The sequence below is a fragment of the Hyperolius riggenbachi genome, chromosome 4 (assembly GCF_040937935.1).
Source record: "Hyperolius riggenbachi isolate aHypRig1 chromosome 4, aHypRig1.pri, whole genome shotgun sequence".
NCBI classification, from domain to species: domain Eukaryota; kingdom Metazoa; phylum Chordata; class Amphibia; order Anura; family Hyperoliidae; genus Hyperolius; species Hyperolius riggenbachi.
Window position 1 is genome coordinate 50287464 of NC_090649.1, and position 23515 is coordinate 50310978.

Here is a 23515-nt window from a genome sequence, read left to right on the forward strand (position 1 = left end):
CCAATAAAAGATGTTTCCTGGCGGGCATCGTGGATTGGAGAGCGTAAGAAGACATATGCCGGCGGGGACACTTGGAAGGTGGCGGACCCGTGCATCGTCGCAGGTAAATATGCCACGCGCACCACTCTGCCGGACCGGGGGACAAAGCACACAGCGGGAGACAGCACAAGCTTTGTGCTGTATGTAAATGCGCGGCGGCCACATTTCTCTGGCGGGGGACACGGAACACAGCGGGAGACAGCACAAAGCTGTCACTTTGGTATGCAAATCCGCGGCGGCTGCTTTGCTCTGGTCGAGACGGGGGACACTTTATTTTATATTTGTTCAGGGTGGGGGCAAGTGACTCGAGTATAGGCCGAGACCCCCACTTTCAGGACACTTTTTTGGACCAAAAAACTCGGCCTATACTCGAGTATATACGGTATGTTAAAGCTTGATATGATCCTCTAAAAACTTGGCTTCTCAAGCAGGTTGCTTAAGGGGTAATATTGGATGTTAAACTCTCATTCATGCCAATCATTCATTTCCTAACCTCTTCTTGTCATCTTTATCTCCTCCATCACTTCCTGACTCTTGATGCTGCTTAATTGCTTGCAAAGGCCTGGATTAAATCCTGCATTGAATCTTAAATCATCCTCCTGTGTGGCCTAAAAGAAAAAGTCTGGTACACACCATGCAATTTCCCATCAGACAGATGGGTCGATAGATAATCTTCGACAGATCCGATCGGATTTCCGATCGATTTTCTGATCACTTCAATGCAAATCGATCAGAAAAACGATCGGACCTGATCTATTCGACCCATCTATCTGGCGGGAAATTGCATAGTGTGTACGAGGCTGAAGTGCATTTTATTGGCTCTATTCCAAGGTGCATAGCGTTTGCATGAAAGTCAGAAATATTGACACCTCACTAAGCATCTGTAACAGGAAACATTGGCGCTTCCGGTATGGGATCCATTAGCGCAAGGGGGACTTTGCAGTTTGTAGAAGAAAAGCTGGAGATGCCAGGGATTGAACCCGGGGCCTCATACATGCGAAGCATGCGCTCTACCTCTGAGCTACATCCCCCAATGCTGTCAGCAGCGTCGTGGTACCTCAGCAGGCCTTTATCTCCTACAGCAGAAAATGGTAATTAGCAGCTGTTTAAGTTGGAAAGTGATGTTACGGATCATTTTTAAAATTTTTCAGTAAATCCGCATTTGGCTAAGGGCCAATTTTTTTCCCACAAAATAGGTGGAACCTTTCATTTCACGAACAATAAGAGTTTGCATTAAAGTCAGAATTGTTGACACCTCACTAAGCATCTGCAGCAGGAAACATTGGCGCTTCCGGTATGGGATCCAGTAGCGGAAGGGGGCATTAGCAGTTTGTAGAAGAAAAGCTGGAGATGCCGGGGATTGAACCCGGGGCCTCATACATGCAAAGCATGCGCTCTACCAATGAGCTACATCCCCTTTGACGTTTGCTATGGAGATGCGCAATGAGTAGATTCGTACGGCACACCACTTTTCAGAATCTACCTGCTGTCATTGAGTACCTGGTAAATGGCAAGTTCTATCAATGGTACAGGTTTCTCTGCCTGAAATTATGTTAAAGCTTGATAAGATCCTCTAAAAACTTGGCTTCTCAAGCAGGTTGCTTAAGGGGTAATATTGGATGTTAAACTCTCATTCATGCCAATCATTCATTTCCTAACCTCTTCTTGTCAGCTTTATCTCCTCCATCACTTCCTGACTCTTGATGCTGCTTAATTGCTTGCAAAGGCCTGGATTAAATCCTGCATTGAATCTTAAATCATCCTCCTGTGTGGCCTAAAAGAAAAAGTCTGGTACACACCATGCAATTTCCCATCAGACAGATGGGTCGATAGATAATCTTCGACAGATCCGATCGGATTTCCGATCGATTTTCTGATCACTTCAATGCAAATCGATCAGAAAAACGATCGGACCTGATCTATTCGACCCATCTATCTGGCGGGAAATTGCATAGTGTGTACGAGGCTGAAGTGCATTTTATTGGCTCTATTCCAAGGTGCATAGCGTTTGCATGAAAGTCAGAAATATTGACACCTCACTAAGCATCTGTAACAGGAAACATTGGCGCTTCCGGTATGGGATCCATTAGCGCAAGGGGGACTTTGCAGTAGAAAAGCTGGAGATGCCAGGGATTGAACCCGGGGCCACATACATGCGAAGCATGCGCTCTACCTCTGAGCTACATCCCCCAATGCTGTCAGCAGCGTCGTGGTACCTCAGCAGGCCTTTATCTCCTACAGCAGAAAATGGTAATTAGCAGCTGTTTAAGTTGGAAAGTGATGTTACGGATCATTTTTAAAATTTTTCAGTAAATCCGCATTTGGCTAAGGGCCAATTTTTTTCCCACAAAATAGGTGGAACCTTTCATTTCACGAACAATAAGAGTTTGCATTAAAGTCAGAATTGTTGACACCTCACTAAGCATCTGCAGCAGGAAACATTGGCGCTTCCGGTATGGGATCCAGTAGCGGAAGGGGGCCTTAGCAGTTTGTAGAAGAAAAGCTGGAGATGCCGGGGATTGAACCCGGGGCCTCATACATGCAAAGCATGCGCTCTACCAATGAGCTACATCCCCTTTGACGTTTGCTATGGAGATGCACAATGAGTAGATTCGTACGGCACACCACTTTTCAGAATCTACCTGCTGTCATTGAGTACCTGGTAAATGGCAAGTTCTATCAATGGTACAGGTTTCTCTGCCTGAAATTATGTTAAAGCTTGATAAGATCCTCTAAAAACTTGGCTTCTCAAGCAGGTTGCTTAAGGGGTAATATTGGATGTTAAACTCTCATTCATGCCAATCATTCATTTCCTAACCTCTTCTTGTCATCTTTATCTCCTCCATCACTTCCTGACTCTTGATGCTGCTTAATTGCTTGCAAAGGCCTGGATTAAATCCTGCATTGAATCTTAAATCATCCTCCTGTGTGGCCTAAAAGAAAAAGTCTGGTACACACCATGCAATTTCCCATCAGACAGATGGGTCGATAGATAATCTTCGACAGATCCGATCGGATTTCCGATCGATTTTCTGATCACTTCAATGCAAATCGATCAGAAAAACGATCGGAAATCAGATCGGACCTGATCTATTCGACCCATCTATCTGGCGGGAAATTGCATAGTGTGTACGAGGCTGAAGTGCATTTTATTGGCTCTATTCCAAGGTGCATAGTGTTTGCATGAAAGTCAGAAATATTGACACCTCACTAAGCATCTGTAACAGGAAACATTGGCGCTTTCGCTATGGGATCCATTAGCGCAAGGGGGACTTTGCAGTTTGTAGAAGAAAAGCTGGAGATGCCAGGGATTGAACCCAGGGCCTCATACATGCGAAGCATGCGCTCTACCTCTGAGCTACATCCCCCAATGCTGTCAGCAGCGTCGTGGTACCTTAGCAGGCCTTTATCTCCTACAGCAGAAAATGGTAATTAGCAGCTGTTTAAGTTGGAAAGTGATGTTACGGATCATTTTTAAAATTTTTCAGTATATCCGCATTTGGCTAAGGGACAATTTTTTTCCCACAAAATAGGTGGAACCTTTCATTTCACGAACAATAAGAGTTTGCATTAAAGTCAGAATTGTTGACGCCTCACTAAGCATCTGCAGCAGGAAACATTGGCGCTTCCGGTATGGGATCCAGTAGCGGAAGGGGGCCTTAGCAGTTTGTAGAAGAAAAGCTGGAGATGCCGGGGATTGAACCCGGGGCCTCATACATGCAAAGCATGCGCTCTACCACTGAGCTACATCCCCTTTGACGTTCGCTATGGAGATGCACAATGAGTAGATTCGTACGGCAGACCACTTTTCAGAATCTACCTGCTGTCATTGAGTACCTGGTAAATGGCAAGTTCTATCAATGGTACAGGTTTCTCTGCCTGAAATTATGTTAAAGCTTGATATGATCCTCTAAAAACTTGGCTTCTCAAGCAGGTTGCTTAAGGGGTAATATTGGATGTTAAACTCTCATTCATGCCAATCATTCATTTCCTAACCTCTTCTTGTCATCTTTATCTCCTCCATCACTTCCTGACTCTTGATGCTGCTTAATTGCTTGCAAGGGCCTGGATTAAATCCTGCATTGAATCTTAAATCATCCTCCTGTGTGGCCTAAAAGAAAAAGTCTGGTACACACCATGCAATTTCCCATCAGACAGATGGGTCGATAGATAATCTTCGACAGATCCGATCGGATTTCCGATCGATTTTCTGATCACTTCAATGCAAATCGATCAGAAAAACGATCGGAAATCAGATCGGACCTGATCTATTCAACCCATCTATCTGGCGGGAAATTGCATAGTGTGTACGAGGCTGAAGTGCATTTTATTGGCTCTATTCCAAGGTGCATAGCGTTTGCATGAAAGTCAGAAATATTGACACCTCACTAAGCATCTGTAACAGGAAACATTGGCGCTTCCGGTATGGGATCCATTAGCGCAAGGGGGACTTTGCAGTTTGTAGAAGAAAAGCTGGAGATGCCGGGGATTGAACCCGGGGCCTCATACATGCGAAGCATGCGCTCTACCTCTGAGCTACATCCCCCAATGCTGTCAGCAGTGTCGTGGTACCTCAGCAGGCCTTTATCTCCTATAGCAGAAAATGGTAATTAGCAGCTGTTTAAGTTGGAAAGTGATGTTACGGATCATTTTTAAAATTTTTCAGTAAATCCGCATTTGGCTAAGGGCCAATTTTTTTCCCACAAAATAGGTGGAACCTTTCATTTCACGAACAATAAGAGTTTGCATTAAAGTCAGAATTGTTGACACCTCACTAAGCATCTGCAGCAGGAAACATTGGCGCTTCCGGTATGGGATCCAGTAGCGGAAGGGGGCCTTAGCAGTTTGTAGAAGAAAAGCTGGAGATGCCGGGGATTGAACCCGGGGCCTCATACATGCAAAGCATGCGCTCTACCACTGAGCTACATCCCCTTTGACGTTCGCTATGGCGATGCACAATGAGTAGATTCGTACGGCACACCACTTTTCAGAATCTACCTGCTGTCATTGAGTACCTGGTAAATGGCAAGTTCTATCAATGGTACAGGTTTCTCTGCCTGAAATTATGTTAAAGCTTGATATGATCCTCTAAAAACTTGGCTTCTCAAGCAGGTTGCTTAAGGGGTAATATTGGATGTTAAACTCTCATTCATGCCAATCATTCATTTCCTAACCTCTTCTTGTCATCTTTATCTCCTCCATCACTTCCTGACTCTTGATGCTGCTTAATTGCTTGCAAAGGCCTGGATTAAATCCTGCATTGAATCTTAAATCATCCTCCTGTGTGGCCTAAAAGAAAAAGTCTGGTACACACCATGCAATTTCCCATCAGACAGATGGGTCGATAGATAATCTTCGACAGATCCGATCGGATTTCCGATCGATTTTCTGATCACTTCAATGCAAATCGATCAGAAAAACGATCGGAAATCAGATCGGACCTGATCTATTCGACCCATCTATCTGGCGGGAAATTGCATAGTGTGTACGAGGCTGAAGTGCATTTTATTGGCTCTATTCCAAGGTGCATAGCGTTTGCATGAAAGTCAGAAATATTGACACCTCACTAAGCATCTGTAACAGGAAACATTGGCGCTTCCGGTATGGGATCCATTAGCGCAAGGGGGACTTTGCAGTTTGTAGAAGAAAAGCTGGAGATGCCGGGGATTGAACCCGGGGCCTCATACATGCGAAGCATGCGCTCTACCTCTGAGCTACATCCCCCAATGCTGTCAGCAGTGTCGTGGTACCTCAGCAGGCCTTTATCTCCTATAGCAGAAAATGGTAATTAGCAGCTGTTTAAGTTGGAAAGTGATGTTACGGATCATTTTTAAAATTTTTCAGTAAATCCGCATTTGGCTAAGGGCCAATTTTTTTCCCACAAAATAGGTGGAACCTTTCATTTCACGAACAATAAGAGTTTGCATTAAAGTCAGAATTGTTGACACCTCACTAAGCATCTGCAGCAGGAAACATTGGCGCTTCCGGTATGGGATCCAGTAGCGGAAGGGTGCCTTAGCAGTTTGTAGAAGAAAAGCTAGTGATGCCGGGGATTGAACCCGGGGCCTCATACATGCAAAGCATGCGCTCTACCACTGAGCTACATCCCCTTTGACGTTCGCTATGGCGATGCACAATGAGTAGATTCGTACGGCACACCACTTTTCAGAATCTACCTGCTGTCATTGAGTACCTGGTAAATGGCAAGTTCTATCAATGGTACAGGTTTCTCTGCCTGAAATTATGTTAAAGCTTGATATGATCCTCTAAAAACTTGGCTTCTCAAGCAGGTTGCTTAAGGGGTAATATTGGATGTTAAACTCTCATTCATGCCAATCATTCATTTCCTAACCTCTTCTTGTCATCTTTATCTCCTCCATCACTTCCTGACTCTTGATGCTGCTTAATTGCTTGCAAAGGCCTGGATTAAATCCTGCATTGAATCTTAAATCATCCTCCTGTGTGGCCTAAAAGAAAAAGTCTGGTACACACCATGCAATTTCCCATCAGACAGATGGGTCGATAGATAATCTTCGACAGATCCGATCGGATTTCCGATCGATTTTCTGATCACTTCAATGCAAATCGATCAGAAAAACGATCGGAAATCAGATCGGACCTGATCTATTCGACCCATCTATCTGGCGGGAAATTGCATAGTGTGTACGAGGCTGAAGTGCATTTTATTGGCTCTATTCCAAGGTGCATAGCGTTTGCATGAAAGTCAGAAATATTGACACCTCACTAAGCATCTGTAACAGGAAACATTGGCGCTTCCGGTATGGGATCCATTAGCGCAAGGGGGACTTTGCAGTTTGTAGAAGAAAAGCTGGAGATGCCAGGGATTGAACCCGGGGCCTCATACATGCGAAGCATGCGCTCTACCTCTGAGCTACATCCCCCAATGCTGTCAGCAGTGTCGTGGTACCTCAGCAGGCCTTTATCTCCTACAGCAGAAAATGGTAATTAGCAGCTGTTTAAGTTGGAAAGTGATGTTACGGATCATTTTTAAAATTTTTCAGTAAATCCGCATTTGGCTAAGGGCCAATTTTTTTCCCACAAAATAGGTGGAACCTTTCATTTCACGAACAATAAGAGTTTGCATTAAAGTCAGAATTGTTGACACCTCACTAAGCATCTGCAGCAGGAAACATTGGCGCTTCCGGTATGGGATCCAGTAGCGGAAGGGGGCCTTAGCAGTTTGTAGAAGAAAAGCTGGAGATGCCGGGGATTGAACCTGGGGCCTCATACATGCAAAGCATGCGCTTTACCACTGAGCTACATCCCCTTTGACGTTCGCTATGGAGATGCACAATGAGTAGATTCGTACGGCACACCACTTTTCAGAATCTACCTGCTGTCATTGAGTACCTGGTAAATGGCAAGTTCTATCAATGGTACAGGTTTCTCTGCCTGAAATTATGTTAAAGCTTGATATGATCCTCTAAAAACTTGGCTTCTCAAGCAGGTTGCTTAAGGGGTAATATTGGATGTTAAACTCTCATTCATGCCAATCATTCATTTCCTAACCTCTTCTTGTCATCTTTATCTCCTCCATCACTTCCTGACTCTTGATGCTGCTTAATTGCTTGCAAAGGCCTGGATTAAATCCTGCATTGAATCTTAAATCATCCTCCTGTGTGGCCTAAAAGAAAAAGTCTGGTACACACCATGCAATTTCCCATCAGACAGATGGGTCGATAGATAATCTTCGACAGATCCGATCGGATTTCCGATCGATTTTCTGATCACTTCAATGCAAATCGATCAGAAAAACGATCGGACCTGATCTATTCGACCCATCTATCTGGCGGGAAATTGCATAGTGTGTACGAGGCTGAAGTGCATTTTATTGGCTCTATTCCAAGGTGCATAGTGTTTGCATGAAAGTCAGAAATATTGACACCTCACTAAGCATCTGTAACAGGAAACATTGGCGCTTCCGGTATGGGATCCATTAGCGCAAGGGGGACTTTGCAGTTTGTAGAAGAAAAGCTGGAGATGCCGGGGATTGAACCCGGGGCCTCATACATGCGAAGCATGCGCTCTACCTCTGAGCTACATCCCCCAATGCTGTCAGCAGTGTCGTGGTACCTCAGCAGGCCTTTATCTCCTACAGCAGAAAATGGTAATTAGCAGCTGTTTAAGTTGGAAAGTGATGTTACGGATCATTTTTAAAATTTTTCAGTAAATCCGCATTTGGGTAAGGGACAATTTTTTTCCCACAAAATAGGTGGAACCTTTCATTTCACGAACAATAAGAGTTTGCATTAAAGTCAGAATTGTTGACACCTCACTAAGCATCTGCAGCAGGAAACATTGGCGCTTCCGGTATGGGATCCAGTAGCGGAAGGGGGCATTAGCAGTTTGTAGAAGAAAAGCTGGAGATGCCGGGGATTGAACCCGGGGCCTCATACATGCAAAGCATGCGCTCTACCACTGAGCTACATCCCCTTTGACGTTCGCTATGGAGATGCACAATGAGTAGATTCGTACTGCACACCACTTTTCAGAATCTACCTGCTGTCATTGAGTACCTGGTAAATGGCAAGTTCTATCAATGGTACAGGTTTCTCTGCCTGAAATTATGTTAAAGCTTGATATGATCCTCTAAAAACTTGGCTTCTCAAGCAGGTTGCTTAAGGGGTAATATTGGATGTTAAACTCTCATTCATGCCAATCATTCATTTCCTAACCTCTTCTTGTCATCTTTATCTCCTCCATCACTTCCTGACTCTTGATGCTGCTTAATTGCTTGCAAAGGCCTGGATTAAATCCTGCATTGAATCTTAAATCATCCTCCTGTGTGGCCTAAAAGAAAAAGTCTGGTACACACCATGCAATTTCCCATCAGACAGATGGGTCGATAGATAATCTTCGACAGATCCGATCGGATTTCCGATCGATTTTCTGATCACTTCAATGCAAATCGATCAGAAAAACGATCGGAAATCAGATCGGACCTGATCTATTCGACCCATCTATCTGGCGGGAAATTGCATAGTGTGTACGAGGCTGAAGTGCATTTTATTGGCTCTATTCCAAGGTGCATAGCGTTTGCATGAAAGTCAGAAATATTGACACCTCACTAAGCATCTGTAACAGGAAACATTGGCGCTTCCGGTATGGGATCCATTAGCGCAAGGGGGACTTTGCAGTTTGTAGAAGAAAAGCTGGAGATGCCGGGGATTGAACCCGGGGCCTCATACATGCGAAGCATGCGCTCTACCTCTGAGCTACATCCCCCAATGCTGTCAGCAGTGTCGTGGTACCTCAGCAGGCCTTTATCTCCTATAGCAGAAAATGGTAATTAGCAGCTGTTTAAGTTGGAAAGTGATGTTACGGATCATTTTTAAAATTTTTCAGTAAATCCGCATTTGGCTAAGGGCCAATTTTTTTCCCACAAAATAGGTGGAACCTTTCATTTCACGAACAATAAGAGTTTGCATTAAAGTCAGAATTGTTGACACCTCACTAAGCATCTGCAGCAGGAAACATTGGCGCTTCCGGTATGGGATCCAGTAGCGGAAGGGGGCCTTAGCAGTTTGTAGAAGAAAAGCTGGAGATGCCGGGGATTGAACCCGGGGCCTCATACATGCAAAGCATGCGCTCTACCACTGAGCTACATCCCCTTTGACGTTCGCTATGGCGATGCACAATGAGTAGATTCGTACGGCACACCACTTTTCAGAATCTACCTGCTGTCATTGAGTACCTGGTAAATGGCAAGTTCTATCAATGGTACAGGTTTCTCTGCCTGAAATTACCGTATATACTCGAGTATAAGCCGACCCAAGTATAAGCCGACCCCCCAACTTTTACATCAAAAAACTGTAGAAAAAGATAGACTTGAGTATTAGCCGAGGTCAGGGGTTGCATTGGTGGCAAAAGATGAACCTAACCCATATCAGCAAGAGGTTAATCCTTTTGCAGATCAGTGTGGTTTAAAGCAGCATCAGCTCACAATAGAACACTTTCCAAACACACACAGCTTTTGCGCAGAGTAACTGGCAGAACAGATTGTTACAATTAGCAAACATCATAAGGGCTGGAGGCAGCAACACACCCTCAAGTCCCAACAATTGCAGGCCTGCTGTTTGCACCATAAACAAATATAAAATAAAGTGTCCCCCGTCTCCACCAGAGCAAAGCGGCCGCCCCGGATTTGCATACCAAAGTGACAGCTTTGTGCTGTCTCCCGCTGTGTTCCGTGTCCCCCGCCAGAGAAATGTGGCCGCCGCGCATTTACATACAGCACAAAGCTTGTGCTGTCTCCCGCTGTGTGCTTTGTCCCCCGGTCCGGCAGAGTGGTGCGCGTGGCATATTTACCTGCGACGATGCACGGGTCCGCCACCTTCCGAGTGTCCCCGCCGGCATATGTCTTCTTACGCTCTCCAATCCACGATGCCCGCCAGGAAACATCTTTTATTGGTCAGACGGAGTCTCATCTCAATGACGCCACTGGGCATCATTGAGATGAGACTCCGTCTGACCAATAAAAGATGTTTCCTGGCGGGCATCGTGGATTGGAGAGCGTAAGAAGACATATGCCGGCGGGGACACTTGGAAGGTGGCGGACCCGTGCATCGTCGCAGGTAAATATGCCACGCGCACCACTCTGCCGGACCGGGGGACAAAGCACACAGCGGGAGACAGCACAAGCTTTGTGCTGTATGTAAATGCGCGGCGGCCACATTTCTCTGGCGGGGGACACGGAACACAGCGGGAGACAGCACAAAGCTGTCACTTTGGTATGCAAATCCGCGGCGGCTGCTTTGCTCTGGTCGAGACGGGGGACACTTTATTTTATATTTGTTCAGGGTGGGGGCAAGTGACTCGAGTATAGGCCGAGACCCCCACTTTCAGGACACTTTTTTGGACCAAAAAACTCGGCCTATACTCGAGTATATACGGTATGTTAAAGCTTGATATGATCCTCTAAAAACTTGGCTTCTCAAGCAGGTTGCTTAAGGGGTAATATTGGATGTTAAACTCTCATTCATGCCAATCATTCATTTCCTAACCTCTTCTTGTCATCTTTATCTCCTCCATCACTTCCTGACTCTTGATGCTGCTTAATTGCTTGAAAAGGCCTGGATTAAATCCTGCATTGAATCTTAAATCATCCTCCTGTGTGGCCTAAAAGAAAAAGTCTGGTACACACCATGCAATTTCCCATCAGACAGATGGGTCGATAGATAATCTTCGACAGATCCGATCGGATTTCCGATCGATTTTCTGATCACTTCAATGCAAATCGATCAGAAAAACGATCGGACCTGATCTATTCGACCCATCTATCTGGCGGGAAATTGCATAGTGTGTACGAGGCTGAAGTGCATTTTATTGGCTCTATTCCAAGGTGCATAGTGTTTGCATGAAAGTCAGAAATATTGACACCTCACTAAGCATCTGTAACAGGAAACATTGGCGCTTCCGGTATGGGATCCATTAGCGCAAGGGGGACTTTGCAGTTTGTAGAAGAAAAGCTGGAGATGTCGGGGATTGAACCCGGGGCCTCATACATGCGAAGCATGCGCTCTACCTCTGAGCTACATCCCCCAATGCTGTCAGCAGTGTCGTGGTACCTCAGCAGGCCTTTATCTCCTACAGCAGAAAATGGTAATTAGCAGCTGTTTAAGTTGGAAAGTGATGTTACGGATCATTTTTAAAATTTTTCAGTAAATCCGCATTTGGCTAAGGGACAATTTTTTTTCCCACAAAATAGGTGGAACCTTTCATTTCACGAACAATAAGAGTTTGCATTAAAGTCAGAATTGTTGACACCTCACTAAGCATCTGCAGCAGGAAACATTGGCGCTTCCGGTATGGGATCCAGTAGCGGAAGGGGGCATTAGCAGTTTGTAGAAGAAAAACTGGAGATGCCGGGGATTGAACCCGGGGCCTCATACATGCAAAGCATGCGCTCTACCACTGAGCTACATCCCCTTTGACGTTCGCTATGGAGATGCACAATGAGTAGATTCGTACGGCACACCACTTTTCAGAATCTACCTGCTGTCATTGAGTACCTGGTAAATGGCAAGTTCTATCAATGGTACAGGTTTCTCTGCCTGAAATTATGTTAAAGCTTGATATGATCCTCTAAAAACTTGGCTTCTCAAGCAGGTTGCTTAAGGGGTAATATTGGATGTTAAACTCTCATTCATGCCAATCATTCATTTCCTAACCTCTTCTTGTCATCTTTATCTCCTCCATCACTTCCTGACTCTTGATGCTGCTTAATTGCTTGCAAAGGCCTGGATTAAATCCTGCATTGAATCTTAAATCATCCTCCTGTGTGGCCTAAAAGAAAAAGTCTGGTACACACCATGCAATTTCCCATCAGACAGATGGGTCGATAGATAATCTTCGACAGATCCGATCGGATTTCCGATCGATTTTCTGATCACTTCAATGCAAATCGATCAGAAAAACGATCGGACCTGATCTATTCGACCCATCTATCTGGCGGGAAATTGCATAGTGTGTACGAGGCTGAAGTGCATTTTATTGGCTCTATTCCAAGGTGCATAGCGTTTGCATGAAAGTCAGAAATATTGACACCTCACTAAGCATCTGTAACAGGAAACATTGGCGCTTCCGGTATGGGATCCATTAGCGCAAGGGGGACTTTGCAGTTTGTAGAAGAAAAGCTGGAGATGCCAGGGATTGAACCCGGGGCCTCATACATGCGAAGCATGCGCTCTACCTCTGAGCTACATCCCCCAATGCTGTCAGCAGCGTCGTGGTACCTCAGCAGGCCTTTATCTCCTACAGCAGAAAATGGTAATTAGCAGCTGTTTAAGTTGGAAAGTGATGTTACGGATCATTTTTAAAATTTTTCAGTAAATCCGCATTTGGCTAAGGGCCAATTTTTTTCCCACAAAATAGGTGGAACCTTTCATTTCACGAACAATAAGAGTTTGCATTAAAGTCAGAATTGTTGACACCTCACTAAGCATCTGCAGCAGGAAACATTGGCGCTTCCGGTATGGGATCCAGTAGCGGAAGGGGGCCTTAGCAGTTTGTAGAAGAAAAGCTGGAGATGCCGGGGATTGAACCCGGGGCCTCATACATGCAAAGCATGCGCTCTACCAATGAGCTACATCCCCTTTGACGTTTGCTGTGGAGATGCACAATGAGTAGATTCGTACGGCACACCACTTTTCAGAATCTACCTGCTGTCATTGAGTACCTGGTAAATGGCAAGTTCTATCAATGGTACAGGTTTCTCTGCCTGAAATTATGTTAAAGCTTGATAAGATCCTCTAAAAACTTGGCTTCTCAAGCAGGTTGCTTAAGGGGTAATATTGGATGTTAAACTCTCATTCATGCCAATCATTCATTTCCTAACCTCTTCTTGTCATCTTTATCTCCTCCATCACTTCCTGACTCTTGATGCTGCTTAATTGCTTGCAAAGGCCTGGATTAAATCCTGCATTGAATCTTAAATCATCCTCCTGTGTGGCCTAAAAGAAAAAGTCTGGTACACACCATGCAATTTCCCATCAGACAGATGGGTCGATAGATAATCTTCGACAGATCCGATCGGATTTCCGATCGATTTTCTGATCACTTCAATGCAAATCGATCAGAAAAACGATCGGAAATCAGATCGGACCTGATCTATTCGACCCATCTATCTGGCGGGAAATTGCATAGTGTGTACGAGGCTGAAGTGCATTTTATTGGCTCTATTCCAAGGTGCATAGTGTTTGCATGAAAGTCAGAAATATTGACACCTCACTAAGCATCTGTAACAGGAAACATTGGCGCTTCCGGTATGGGATCCATTAGCGCAAGGGGGACTTTGCAGTTTGTAGAAGAAAAGCTGGAGATGCCGGGGATTGAACCCGGGGCCTCATACATGCGAAGCATGCGCTCTACCTCTGAGCTACATCCCCCAATGCTGTCAGCAGTGTCGTGGTACCTCAGCAGGCCTTTATCTCCTATAGCAGAAAATGGTAATTAGCAGCTGTTTAAGTTGGAAAGTGATGTTACGGATCATTTTTAAAATTTTTCAGTAAATCCGCATTTGGCTAAGGGCCAATTTTTTTCCCACAAAATAGGTGGAACCTTTCATTTCACGAACAATAAGAGTTTGCATTAAAGTCAGAATTGTTGACACCTCACTAAGCATCTGCAGCAGGAAACATTGGCGCTTCCGGTATGGGATCCAGTAGCGGAAGGGGGCCTTAGCAGTTTGTAGAAGAAAAGCTGGAGATGCCGGGGATTGAACCCGGGGCCTCATACATGCAAAGCATGCGCTCTACCACTGAGCTACATCCCCTTTGACGTTCGCTATGGCGATGCACAATGAGTAGATTCGTACGGCACACCACTTTTCAGAATCTACCTGCTGTCATTGAGTACCTGGTAAATGGCAAGTTCTATCAATGGTACAGGTTTCTCTGCCTGAAATTACCGTATATACTCGAGTATAAGCCGACCCAAGTATAAGCCGACCCCCCAACTTTTACATCAAAAAACTGTAGAAAAAGATAGACTTGAGTATTAGCCGAGGTCAGGGGTTGCATTGGTGGCAAAAGATGAACCTAACCCATATCAGCAAGAGGTTAATCCTTTTGCAGATCAGTGTGGTTTAAAGCAGCATCAGCTCACAATAGAACACTTTCCAAACACACACAGCTTTTGCGCAGAGTAACTGGCAGAACAGATTGTTACAATTAGCAAACATCATAAGGGCTGGAGGCAGCAACACACCCTCAAGTCCCAACAATTGCAGGCCTGCTGTTTGCACCATAAACAAATATAAAATAAAGTGTCCCCCGTCTCCACCAGAGCAAAGCGGCCGCCCCGGATTTGCATACCAAAGTGACAGCTTTGTGCTGTCTCCCGCTGTGTTCCGTGTCCCCCGCCAGAGAAATGTGGCCGCCGCGCATTTACATACAGCACAAAGCTTGTGCTGTCTCCCGCTGTGTGCTTTGTCCCCCGGTCCGGCAGAGTGGTGCGCGTGGCATATTTACCTGCGACGATGCACGGGTCCGCCACCTTCCGAGTGTCCCCGCCGGCATATGTCTTCTTACGCTCTCCAATCCACGATGCCCGCCAGGAAACATCTTTTATTGGTCAGACGGAGTCTCATCTCAATGACGCCACTGGGCATCATTGAGATGAGACTCCGTCTGACCAATAAAAGATGTTTCCTGGCGGGCATCGTGGATTGGAGAGCGTAAGAAGACATATGCCGGCGGGGACACTTGGAAGGTGGCGGACCCGTGCATCGTCGCAGGTAAATATGCCACGCGCACCACTCTGCCGGACCGGGGGACAAAGCACACAGCGGGAGACAGCACAAGCTTTGTGCTGTATGTAAATGCGCGGCGGCCACATTTCTCTGGCGGGGGACACGGAACACAGCGGGAGACAGCACAAAGCTGTCACTTTGGTATGCAAATCCGCGGCGGCTGCTTTGCTCTGGTCGAGACGGGGGACACTTTATTTTATATTTGTTCAGGGTGGGGGCAAGTGACTCGAGTATAGGCCGAGACCCCCACTTTCAGGACACTTTTTTGGACCAAAAAACTCGGCCTATACTCGAGTATATACGGTATGTTAAAGCTTGATATGATCCTCTAAAAACTTGGCTTCTCAAGCAGGTTGCTTAAGGGGTAATATTGGATGTTAAACTCTCATTCATGCCAATCATTCATTTCCTAACCTCTTCTTGTCATCTTTATCTCCTCCATCACTTCCTGACTCTTGATGCTGCTTAATTGCTTGAAAAGGCCTGGATTAAATCCTGCATTGAATCTTAAATCATCCTCCTGTGTGGCCTAAAAGAAAAAGTCTGGTACACACCATGCAATTTCCCATCAGACAGATGGGTCGATAGATAATCTTCGACAGATCCGATCGGATTTCCGATCGATTTTCTGATCACTTCAATGCAAATCGATCAGAAAAACGATCGGACCTGATCTATTCGACCCATCTATCTGGCGGGAAATTGCATAGTGTGTACGAGGCTGAAGTGCATTTTATTGGCTCTATTCCAAGGTGCATAGTGTTTGCATGAAAGTCAGAAATATTGACACCTCACTAAGCATCTGTAACAGGAAACATTGGCGCTTCCGGTATGGGATCCATTAGCGCAAGGGGGACTTTGCAGTTTGTAGAAGAAAAGCTGGAGATGTCGGGGATTGAACCCGGGGCCTCATACATGCGAAGCATGCGCTCTACCTCTGAGCTACATCCCCCAATGCTGTCAGCAGTGTCGTGGTACCTCAGCAGGCCTTTATCTCCTACAGCAGAAAATGGTAATTAGCAGCTGTTTAAGTTGGAAAGTGATGTTACGGATCATTTTTAAAATTTTTCAGTAAATCCGCATTTGGCTAAGGGACAATTTTTTTTCCCACAAAATAGGTGGAACCTTTCATTTCACGAACAATAAGAGTTTGCATTAAAGTCAGAATTGTTGACACCTCACTAAGCATCTGCAGCAGGAAACATTGGCGCTTCCGGTATGGGATCCAGTAGCGGAAGGGGGCATTAGCAGTTTGTAGAAGAAAAACTGGAGATGCCGGGGATTGAACCCGGGGCCTCATACATGCAAAGCATGCGCTCTACCACTGAGCTACATCCCCTTTGACGTTCGCTATGGAGATGCACAATGAGTAGATTCGTACGGCACACCACTTTTCAGAATCTACCTGCTGTCATTGAGTACCTGGTAAATGGCAAGTTCTATCAATGGTACAGGTTTCTCTGCCTGAAATTATGTTAAAGCTTGATATGATCCTCTAAAAACTTGGCTTCTCAAGCAGGTTGCTTAAGGGGTAATATTGGATGTTAAACTCTCATTCATGCCAATCATTCATTTCCTAACCTCTTCTTGTCATCTTTATCTCCTCCATCACTTCCTGACTCTTGATGCTGCTTAATTGCTTGCAAAGGCCTGGATTAAATCCTGCATTGAATCTTAAATCATCCTCCTGTGTGGCCTAAAAGAAAAAGTCTGGTACACACCATGCAATTTCCCATCAGACAGATGGGTCGATAGATAATCTTCGACAGATCCGATCGGATTTCCGATCGATTTTCTGATCACTTCAATGCAAATCGATCAGAAAAACGATCGGACCTGATCTATTCGACCCATCTATCTGGCGGGAAATTGCATAGTGTGTACGAGGCTGAAGTGCATTTTATTGGCTCTATTCCAAGGTGCATAGCGTTTGCATGAAAGTCAGAAATATTGACACCTCACTAAGCATCTGTAACAGGAAACATTGGCGCTTCCGGTATGGGATCCATTAGCGCAAGGGGGACTTTGCAGTTTGTAGAAGAAAAGCTGGAGATGCCAGGGATTGAACCCGGGGCCTCATACATGCGAAGCATGCGCTCTACCTCTGAGCTACATCCCCCAATGCTGTCAGCAGCGTCGTGGTACCTCAGCAGGCCTTTATCTCCTACAGCAGAAAATGGTAATTAGCAGCTGTTTAAGTTGGAAAGTGATGTTACGGATCATTTTTAAAATTTTTCAGTAAATCCGCATTTGGCTAAGGGCCAATTTTTTTCCCACAAAATAGGTGGAACCTTTCATTTCACGAACAATAAGAGTTTGCATTAAAGTCAGAATTGTTGACACCTCACTAAGCATCTGCAGCAGGAAACATTGGCGCTTCCGGTATGGGATCCAGTAGCGGAAGGGGGCCTTAGCAGTTTGTAGAAGAAAAGCTGGAGATGCCGGGGATTGAACCCGGGGCCTCATACATGCAAAGCATGCGCTCTACCAATGAGCTACATCCCCTTTGACGTTTGCTGTGGAGATGCACAATGAGTAGATTCGTACGGCACACCACTTTTCAGAATCTACCTGCTGTCATTGAGTACCTGGTAAATGGCAAGTTCTATCAATGGTACAGGTTTCTCTGCCTGAAATTATGTTAAAGCTTGATAAGATCCTCTAAAAACTTGGCTTCTCAAGCAGGTTGCTTAAGGGGTAATATTGGATGTTAAACTCTCATTCATGCCAATCATTCATTTCCTAACCTCTTCTTGTCATCTTTATCTCCTCCATCACTTCCTGACTCTTGATGCTGCTTAATTGCTTGCAAAGGCCTGGATTAAATCCTGCATTGAATCTTAAATCATCCTCCTGTGTGGCCTAAAAGAAAAAGTCTGGTACACACCATGCAATTTCCCATCAGACAGATGGGTCGATAGATAATCTTCGACAGATCCGATCGGATTTCCGATCGATTTTCTGATCACTTCAATGCAAATCGATCAGAAAAACGATCGGAAATCAGATCGGACCTGATCTATTCGACCCATCTATCTGGCGGGAAATTGCATAGTGTGTACGAGGCTGAAGTGCATTTTATTGGCTCTATTCCAAGGTGCATAGTGTTTGCATGAAAGTCAGAAATATTGACACCTCACTAAGCATCTGTAACAGGAAACATTGGCGCTTTCGCTATGGGATCCATTAGCGCAAGGGGGACTTTGCAGTTTGTAGAAGAAAAGCTGGAGATGCCAGGGATTGAACCCAGGGCCTCATACATGCGAAGCATGCGCTCTACCTCTGAGCTACATCCCCCAATGCTGTCAGCAGCGTCGTGGTACCTTAGCAGGCCTTTATCTCCTACAGCAGAAAATGGTAATTAGCAGCTGTTTAAGTTGGAAAGTGATGTTACGGATCATTTTTAAAATTTTTCAGTATATCCGCATTTGGCTAAGGGACAATTTTTTTCCCACAAAATAGGTGGAACCTTTCATTTCACGAACAATAAGAGTTTGCATTAAAGTCAGAATTGTTGACGCCTCACTAAGCATCTGCAGCAGGAAACATTGGCGCTTCCGGTATGGGATCCAGTAGCGGAAGGGGGCCTTAGCAGTTTGTAGAAGAAAAGCTGGAGATGCCGGGGATTGAACCCGGGGCCTCATACATGCAAAGCATGCGCTCTACCACTGAGCTACATCCCCTTTGACGTTCGCTATGGAGATGCACAATGAGTAGATTCGTACGGCACACCACTTTTCAGAATCTACCTGCTGTCATTGAGTACCTGGTAAATGGCAAGTTCTATCAATGGTACAGGTTTCTCTGCCTGAAATTATGTTAAAGCTTGATATGATCCTCTAAAAACTTGGCTTCTCAAGCAGGTTGCTTAAGGGGTAATATTGGATGTTAAACTCTCATTCATGCCAATCATTCATTTCCTAACCTCTTCTTGTCATCTTTATCTCCTCCATCACTTCCTGACTCTTGATGCTGCTTAATTGCTTGCAAGGGCCTGGATTAAATCCTGCATTGAATCTTAAATCATCCTCCTGTGTGGCCTAAAAGAAAAAGTCTGGTACACACCATGCAATTTCCCATCAGACAGATGGGTCGATAGATAATCTTCGACAGATCCGATCGGATTTCCGATCGATTTTCTGATCACTTCAATGCAAATCGATCAGAAAAACGATCGGAAATCAGATCGGACCTGATCTATTCGACCCATCTATCTGGCGGGAAATTGCATAGTGTGTACGAGGCTGAAGTGCATTTTATTGGCTCTATTCCAAGGTGCATAGCGTTTGCATGAAAGTCAGAAATATTGACACCTCACTAAGCATCTGTAACAGGAAACATTGGCGCTTCCGGTATGGGATCCATTAGCGCAAGGGGGACTTTGCAGTTTGTAGAAGAAAAGCTGGAGATGCCGGGGATTGAACCCGGGGCCTCATACATGCGAAGCATGCGCTCTACCTCTGAGCTACATCCCCAATGCTGTCAGCAGCATCGTGGTACCTCAGCAGGCCTTTATCTCCTACAGCAGAAAATGGTAATTAGCAGCTGTTTAAGTTGGAAAGTGATGTTACGGATCATTTTTAAAATTTTTCAGTAAATCCGCATTTGGCTAAGGGCCAATTTTTTTCCCACAAAATAGGTGGAACCTTTCATTTCACGAACAATAAGAGTTTGCATTAAAGTCAGAATTGTTGACACCTCACTAAGCATCTGCAGCAGGAAACATTGGCGCTTCCGGTATGGGATCCAGTAGCGGAAGGGGGCCTTAGCAGTTTGTAGAAGAAAAGCTGGAGATGCCGGGGATTGAACCCGGGGCCTCATACATGCAAAGCATGCGCTCTACCACTGAGCTACATCCCCTTTGACGTTCGCTATGGAGATGCACAATGAGTAGATTCGTACGGCACACCACTTTTCAGAATCTACCTGCTGTCATTGAGTACCTGGTAAATGGCAAGTTCTATCAATGGTACAGGTTTCTCTGCCTGAAATTATGTTAAAGCTTGATATGATCCTCTAAAAACTTGGCTTCTCAAGCAGGTTGCTTAAGGGGTAATATTGGATGTTAAACTCTCATTCATGCCAATCATTCATTTCCTAACCTCTTCTTGTCATCTTTATCTCCTCCATCACTTCCTGACTCTTGATGCTGCTTAATTGCTTGCAAAGGCCTGGATTAAATCCTGCATTGAATCTTAAATCATCCTCCTGTGTGGCCTAAAAGAAAAAGTCTGGTACACACCATGCAATTTCCCATCAGACAGATGGGTCGATAGATAATCTTCGACAGATCCGATCGGATTTCCGATCACTTCAATGCAAATCGATCAGAAAAACGATCGGAAATCAGATCGGACCTGATCTATTCGACCCATCTATCTGGCGGGAAATTGCATAGTGTGTACGAGGCTGAAGTGCATTTTATTGGCTCTATTCCAAGGTGCATAGCGTTTGCATGAAAGTCAGAAATATTGACACCTCACTAAGCATCTGTAACAGGAAACATTGGCGCTTCCGGTATGGGATCCATTAGCGCAAGGGGGACTTTGCAGTTTGTAGAAGAAAAGCTGGAGATGCCGGGGATTGAACCCGGGGCCTCATACGTGCGAAGCATGCGCTCTACCTCTGAGCTACATCCCCCAATGCTGTCTGCAGCGTCGTGGTACCTCAGCAGGCCTTTATCTCCTACAGCAGAAAATGGTAATTAGCAGCTGTTTAAGTTGGAAAGTGATGTTACGGATCATTTTTAAAATTTTTCAGTATATCCGCATTTGGCTAAGGGACAATTTTTTTCCCACAAAATAGGTGGAACCTTTCATTTCACGAACAATAAGAGTTTGCATTAAAGTCAGAATTGTTGACACCTCACTAAGCATCTGCAGCAGGAAACATTGGCGCTTCCGGTATGGGATCCAGTAGCGGAAGGGGGCCTTAGCAGTTTGTAGAAGAAAAGCTGGAGATGCCGGGGATTGAACCCGGGGCCTCATACATGCAAAGCATGCGCTCTACCACTGAGCTACATCCCCTTTGACGTTCGCTATGGAGATGCACAATGAGTAGATTCGTACGGCACACCACTTTTCAGAATCTACCTGCTGTCATTGAGTACCTGGTAAATGGCAAGTTCTATCAATGGTACAGGTTTCTCTGCCTGAAATTATGTTAAAGCTTGATAAGATCCTCTAAAAACTTGGCTTCTCAAGCAGGTTGCTTAAGGGGTAATATTGGATGTTAAACTCTCATTCATGCCAATCATTCATTTCCTAACCTCTTCTTGTCATCTTTATCTCCTCCATCACTTCCTGACTCTTGATGCTGCTTAATTGCTTGCAAAGGCCTGGATTAAATCCTGCATTGAATCTTAAATCATCCTCCTGTGTGGCCTAAAAGAAAAAGTCTGGTACACACCATGCAATTTCCCATCAGACAGATGGGTCGATAGATAATCTTCGACAGATCCGATCGGATTTCCGATCGATTTTCTGATCACTTCAATGCAAATCGATCAGAAAAACGATCGGAACTGATCTATTCGACCCATCTATCTGGCGGGAAATTGCATAGTGTGTACGAGGCTGAAGTGCATTTTATTGGCTCTATTCCAAGGTGCATAGCGTTTGCATGAAAGTCAGAAATATTGACACCTCACTAAGCATCTGTAACAGGAAACATTGGCGCTTCCGGTATGGGATCCATTAGCGCAAGGGGGACTTTGCTGTTTGTAGAAGAAAAGCTGGAGATGCTGGGGATTGAACCCGGGGCCTCATACATGCGAACAATGCGCTCTACCTCTGAGCTACATCCCCCAATGCTGTCAGCAGCATCGTGGTACCTCAGCAGGCCTTTATCTCCTACAGCAGAAAATGGTAATTAGCAGCTGTTTAAGTTGGAAAGTGATGTTACGGATCATTTTTAAAATTTTTCAGTAAATCCGCATTTGGCTAAGGGCCAATTTTTTTCCCACAAAATAGGTGGAACCTTTCATTTCACGAACAATAAGAGTTTGCATTAAAGTCAGAATTGTTGACACCTCACTAAGCATCTGCAGCAGGAAACATTGGCGCTTCCGGTATGGGATCCAGTAGCGGAAGGGGGCCTTAGCAGTTTGTAGAAGAAAAGCTGGAGATGCCGGGGATTGAACCCGGGGACTCATACATGCAAAGCATGCGCTCTACCACTGAGCTACATCCCCTTTGACATTCGCTCTGGAGATGCACAATGAGTAGATTCGTACGGCACACCACTTTTCAGAATCTACCTGCTGTCATTGAGTACCTGTTAAATGGCAAGTTCTAACAATGGTACAGGTTTCTCTGCCTGAAATTATGTTAAAGCTTGATAAGATCCTCTAAAAACTTAGCTTCTCAAGCAGGTTGCTTAAGGGGTAATATTGGATGTTAAACTCTCATTCATGCCAATCATTCATTTCCTAACCTCTTCTTGTCATCTTTATCTTCTCCATCACTTCCTGACTCTTGATGCTGCTTAATTGCTTGCAAGGGCCTGGATTAAATCCTGCATTGAATCTTAAATCATCCTCCTGTGTGGCCTAAAAGAAAAAGTCTGGTACACACCATGCAATTTCCCATCAGACAGATGGGTCGATAGATAATCTTCGACAGATCCGATCGGATTTCCGATCGATTTTCTGATCACTTCAATGCAAATCGATCAGAAAAACGATCGGAAATCAGATCGGACCTGATCTATTCGACCCATCTATCTGGCGGGAAATTGCATAGTGTGTACGAGGCTGAAGTGCATTTTATTGGCTCTATTCCAAGGTGCATAGCGTTTGCATGAAAGTCAGAAATATTGACACCTCACTAAGCATCTGTAACAGGAAACATTGGCGCTTCCGGTATGGGATCCATTAGCGCAAGGGGGACTTTGCAGTTTGTAGAAGAAAAGCTGGAGATGCCGGGGATTGAACCCGGGGCCTCATACATGCAAAGCATGCGCTCTACCTCTGAGCTACATCCCCCAATGCTGTCAGCAGCATCGTGGTACCTCAGCAGGCCTTTATCTCCTACAGCAGAAAATGGTAATTAGCAGCTGTTTAAGTTGGAAAGTGATGTTACGGATCATTTTTAAAATTTTTCAGTAAATCCGCATTTGGCTAAGGGCCAATTTTTTTCCCACAAAATAGGTGGAACCTTTCATTTCACGAACAATAAGAGTTTGCATTAAAGTCAGAATTGTTGA

The 23515-nt window shown here is 45.0% G+C and overlaps 34 non-coding genes across 34 annotated transcripts; all 34 read right to left on the reverse strand.

Annotated features, from left to right (window-relative positions):
- Positions 1 to 998: 998 nt before the first annotated feature.
- Positions 999 to 1070, reverse strand: TRNAA-CGC (transfer RNA alanine (anticodon CGC)). The gene has a single exon. It is a non-coding gene; the product is annotated as a tRNA-Ala (tRNA).
- Positions 1071 to 1384: 314 nt separating this feature from the next.
- TRNAA-UGC (transfer RNA alanine (anticodon UGC)) lies at positions 1385 to 1456 on the reverse strand. The gene has a single exon. It is a non-coding gene; the product is annotated as a tRNA-Ala (tRNA).
- A 701-nt stretch (positions 1457 to 2157) lies between these two features.
- Positions 2158 to 2229, reverse strand: TRNAA-CGC (transfer RNA alanine (anticodon CGC)). The gene has a single exon. It is a non-coding gene; the product is annotated as a tRNA-Ala (tRNA).
- Positions 2230 to 2543: 314 nt separating this feature from the next.
- On the reverse strand, positions 2544 to 2615 carry TRNAA-UGC (transfer RNA alanine (anticodon UGC)). Its single transcript has one exon. It is a non-coding gene; the product is annotated as a tRNA-Ala (tRNA).
- Positions 2616 to 3335: 720 nt separating this feature from the next.
- TRNAA-CGC (transfer RNA alanine (anticodon CGC)) lies at positions 3336 to 3407 on the reverse strand. The gene has a single exon. It is a non-coding gene; the product is annotated as a tRNA-Ala (tRNA).
- A 314-nt stretch (positions 3408 to 3721) lies between these two features.
- Positions 3722 to 3793, reverse strand: TRNAA-UGC (transfer RNA alanine (anticodon UGC)). The gene has a single exon. It is a non-coding gene; the product is annotated as a tRNA-Ala (tRNA).
- A 720-nt stretch (positions 3794 to 4513) lies between these two features.
- On the reverse strand, positions 4514 to 4585 carry TRNAA-CGC (transfer RNA alanine (anticodon CGC)). The gene has a single exon. It is a non-coding gene; the product is annotated as a tRNA-Ala (tRNA).
- Positions 4586 to 4899: 314 nt separating this feature from the next.
- TRNAA-UGC (transfer RNA alanine (anticodon UGC)) lies at positions 4900 to 4971 on the reverse strand. Its single transcript has one exon. It is a non-coding gene; the product is annotated as a tRNA-Ala (tRNA).
- Positions 4972 to 5691: 720 nt separating this feature from the next.
- Positions 5692 to 5763, reverse strand: TRNAA-CGC (transfer RNA alanine (anticodon CGC)). Its single transcript has one exon. It is a non-coding gene; the product is annotated as a tRNA-Ala (tRNA).
- Positions 5764 to 6077: 314 nt separating this feature from the next.
- Positions 6078 to 6149, reverse strand: TRNAA-UGC (transfer RNA alanine (anticodon UGC)). The gene has a single exon. It is a non-coding gene; the product is annotated as a tRNA-Ala (tRNA).
- A 720-nt stretch (positions 6150 to 6869) lies between these two features.
- On the reverse strand, positions 6870 to 6941 carry TRNAA-CGC (transfer RNA alanine (anticodon CGC)). The gene has a single exon. It is a non-coding gene; the product is annotated as a tRNA-Ala (tRNA).
- A 314-nt stretch (positions 6942 to 7255) lies between these two features.
- On the reverse strand, positions 7256 to 7327 carry TRNAA-UGC (transfer RNA alanine (anticodon UGC)). The gene has a single exon. It is a non-coding gene; the product is annotated as a tRNA-Ala (tRNA).
- A 708-nt stretch (positions 7328 to 8035) lies between these two features.
- On the reverse strand, positions 8036 to 8107 carry TRNAA-CGC (transfer RNA alanine (anticodon CGC)). Its single transcript has one exon. It is a non-coding gene; the product is annotated as a tRNA-Ala (tRNA).
- Positions 8108 to 8421: 314 nt separating this feature from the next.
- On the reverse strand, positions 8422 to 8493 carry TRNAA-UGC (transfer RNA alanine (anticodon UGC)). Its single transcript has one exon. It is a non-coding gene; the product is annotated as a tRNA-Ala (tRNA).
- A 720-nt stretch (positions 8494 to 9213) lies between these two features.
- TRNAA-CGC (transfer RNA alanine (anticodon CGC)) lies at positions 9214 to 9285 on the reverse strand. Its single transcript has one exon. It is a non-coding gene; the product is annotated as a tRNA-Ala (tRNA).
- A 314-nt stretch (positions 9286 to 9599) lies between these two features.
- TRNAA-UGC (transfer RNA alanine (anticodon UGC)) lies at positions 9600 to 9671 on the reverse strand. The gene has a single exon. It is a non-coding gene; the product is annotated as a tRNA-Ala (tRNA).
- Positions 9672 to 11529: 1858 nt separating this feature from the next.
- TRNAA-CGC (transfer RNA alanine (anticodon CGC)) lies at positions 11530 to 11601 on the reverse strand. Its single transcript has one exon. It is a non-coding gene; the product is annotated as a tRNA-Ala (tRNA).
- A 315-nt stretch (positions 11602 to 11916) lies between these two features.
- Positions 11917 to 11988, reverse strand: TRNAA-UGC (transfer RNA alanine (anticodon UGC)). The gene has a single exon. It is a non-coding gene; the product is annotated as a tRNA-Ala (tRNA).
- A 708-nt stretch (positions 11989 to 12696) lies between these two features.
- On the reverse strand, positions 12697 to 12768 carry TRNAA-CGC (transfer RNA alanine (anticodon CGC)). Its single transcript has one exon. It is a non-coding gene; the product is annotated as a tRNA-Ala (tRNA).
- A 314-nt stretch (positions 12769 to 13082) lies between these two features.
- Positions 13083 to 13154, reverse strand: TRNAA-UGC (transfer RNA alanine (anticodon UGC)). The gene has a single exon. It is a non-coding gene; the product is annotated as a tRNA-Ala (tRNA).
- Positions 13155 to 13874: 720 nt separating this feature from the next.
- On the reverse strand, positions 13875 to 13946 carry TRNAA-CGC (transfer RNA alanine (anticodon CGC)). Its single transcript has one exon. It is a non-coding gene; the product is annotated as a tRNA-Ala (tRNA).
- Positions 13947 to 14260: 314 nt separating this feature from the next.
- On the reverse strand, positions 14261 to 14332 carry TRNAA-UGC (transfer RNA alanine (anticodon UGC)). Its single transcript has one exon. It is a non-coding gene; the product is annotated as a tRNA-Ala (tRNA).
- A 1858-nt stretch (positions 14333 to 16190) lies between these two features.
- Positions 16191 to 16262, reverse strand: TRNAA-CGC (transfer RNA alanine (anticodon CGC)). The gene has a single exon. It is a non-coding gene; the product is annotated as a tRNA-Ala (tRNA).
- A 315-nt stretch (positions 16263 to 16577) lies between these two features.
- Positions 16578 to 16649, reverse strand: TRNAA-UGC (transfer RNA alanine (anticodon UGC)). Its single transcript has one exon. It is a non-coding gene; the product is annotated as a tRNA-Ala (tRNA).
- Positions 16650 to 17357: 708 nt separating this feature from the next.
- On the reverse strand, positions 17358 to 17429 carry TRNAA-CGC (transfer RNA alanine (anticodon CGC)). The gene has a single exon. It is a non-coding gene; the product is annotated as a tRNA-Ala (tRNA).
- A 314-nt stretch (positions 17430 to 17743) lies between these two features.
- Positions 17744 to 17815, reverse strand: TRNAA-UGC (transfer RNA alanine (anticodon UGC)). The gene has a single exon. It is a non-coding gene; the product is annotated as a tRNA-Ala (tRNA).
- A 720-nt stretch (positions 17816 to 18535) lies between these two features.
- On the reverse strand, positions 18536 to 18607 carry TRNAA-CGC (transfer RNA alanine (anticodon CGC)). The gene has a single exon. It is a non-coding gene; the product is annotated as a tRNA-Ala (tRNA).
- A 314-nt stretch (positions 18608 to 18921) lies between these two features.
- On the reverse strand, positions 18922 to 18993 carry TRNAA-UGC (transfer RNA alanine (anticodon UGC)). Its single transcript has one exon. It is a non-coding gene; the product is annotated as a tRNA-Ala (tRNA).
- A 720-nt stretch (positions 18994 to 19713) lies between these two features.
- On the reverse strand, positions 19714 to 19785 carry TRNAA-CGC (transfer RNA alanine (anticodon CGC)). The gene has a single exon. It is a non-coding gene; the product is annotated as a tRNA-Ala (tRNA).
- A 313-nt stretch (positions 19786 to 20098) lies between these two features.
- On the reverse strand, positions 20099 to 20170 carry TRNAA-UGC (transfer RNA alanine (anticodon UGC)). The gene has a single exon. It is a non-coding gene; the product is annotated as a tRNA-Ala (tRNA).
- A 708-nt stretch (positions 20171 to 20878) lies between these two features.
- On the reverse strand, positions 20879 to 20950 carry TRNAA-CGC (transfer RNA alanine (anticodon CGC)). The gene has a single exon. It is a non-coding gene; the product is annotated as a tRNA-Ala (tRNA).
- Positions 20951 to 21264: 314 nt separating this feature from the next.
- Positions 21265 to 21336, reverse strand: TRNAA-UGC (transfer RNA alanine (anticodon UGC)). Its single transcript has one exon. It is a non-coding gene; the product is annotated as a tRNA-Ala (tRNA).
- A 1094-nt stretch (positions 21337 to 22430) lies between these two features.
- On the reverse strand, positions 22431 to 22502 carry TRNAA-UGC (transfer RNA alanine (anticodon UGC)). The gene has a single exon. It is a non-coding gene; the product is annotated as a tRNA-Ala (tRNA).
- Positions 22503 to 23222: 720 nt separating this feature from the next.
- TRNAA-UGC (transfer RNA alanine (anticodon UGC)) lies at positions 23223 to 23294 on the reverse strand. The gene has a single exon. It is a non-coding gene; the product is annotated as a tRNA-Ala (tRNA).
- Positions 23295 to 23515: the final 221 nt, after the last annotated feature.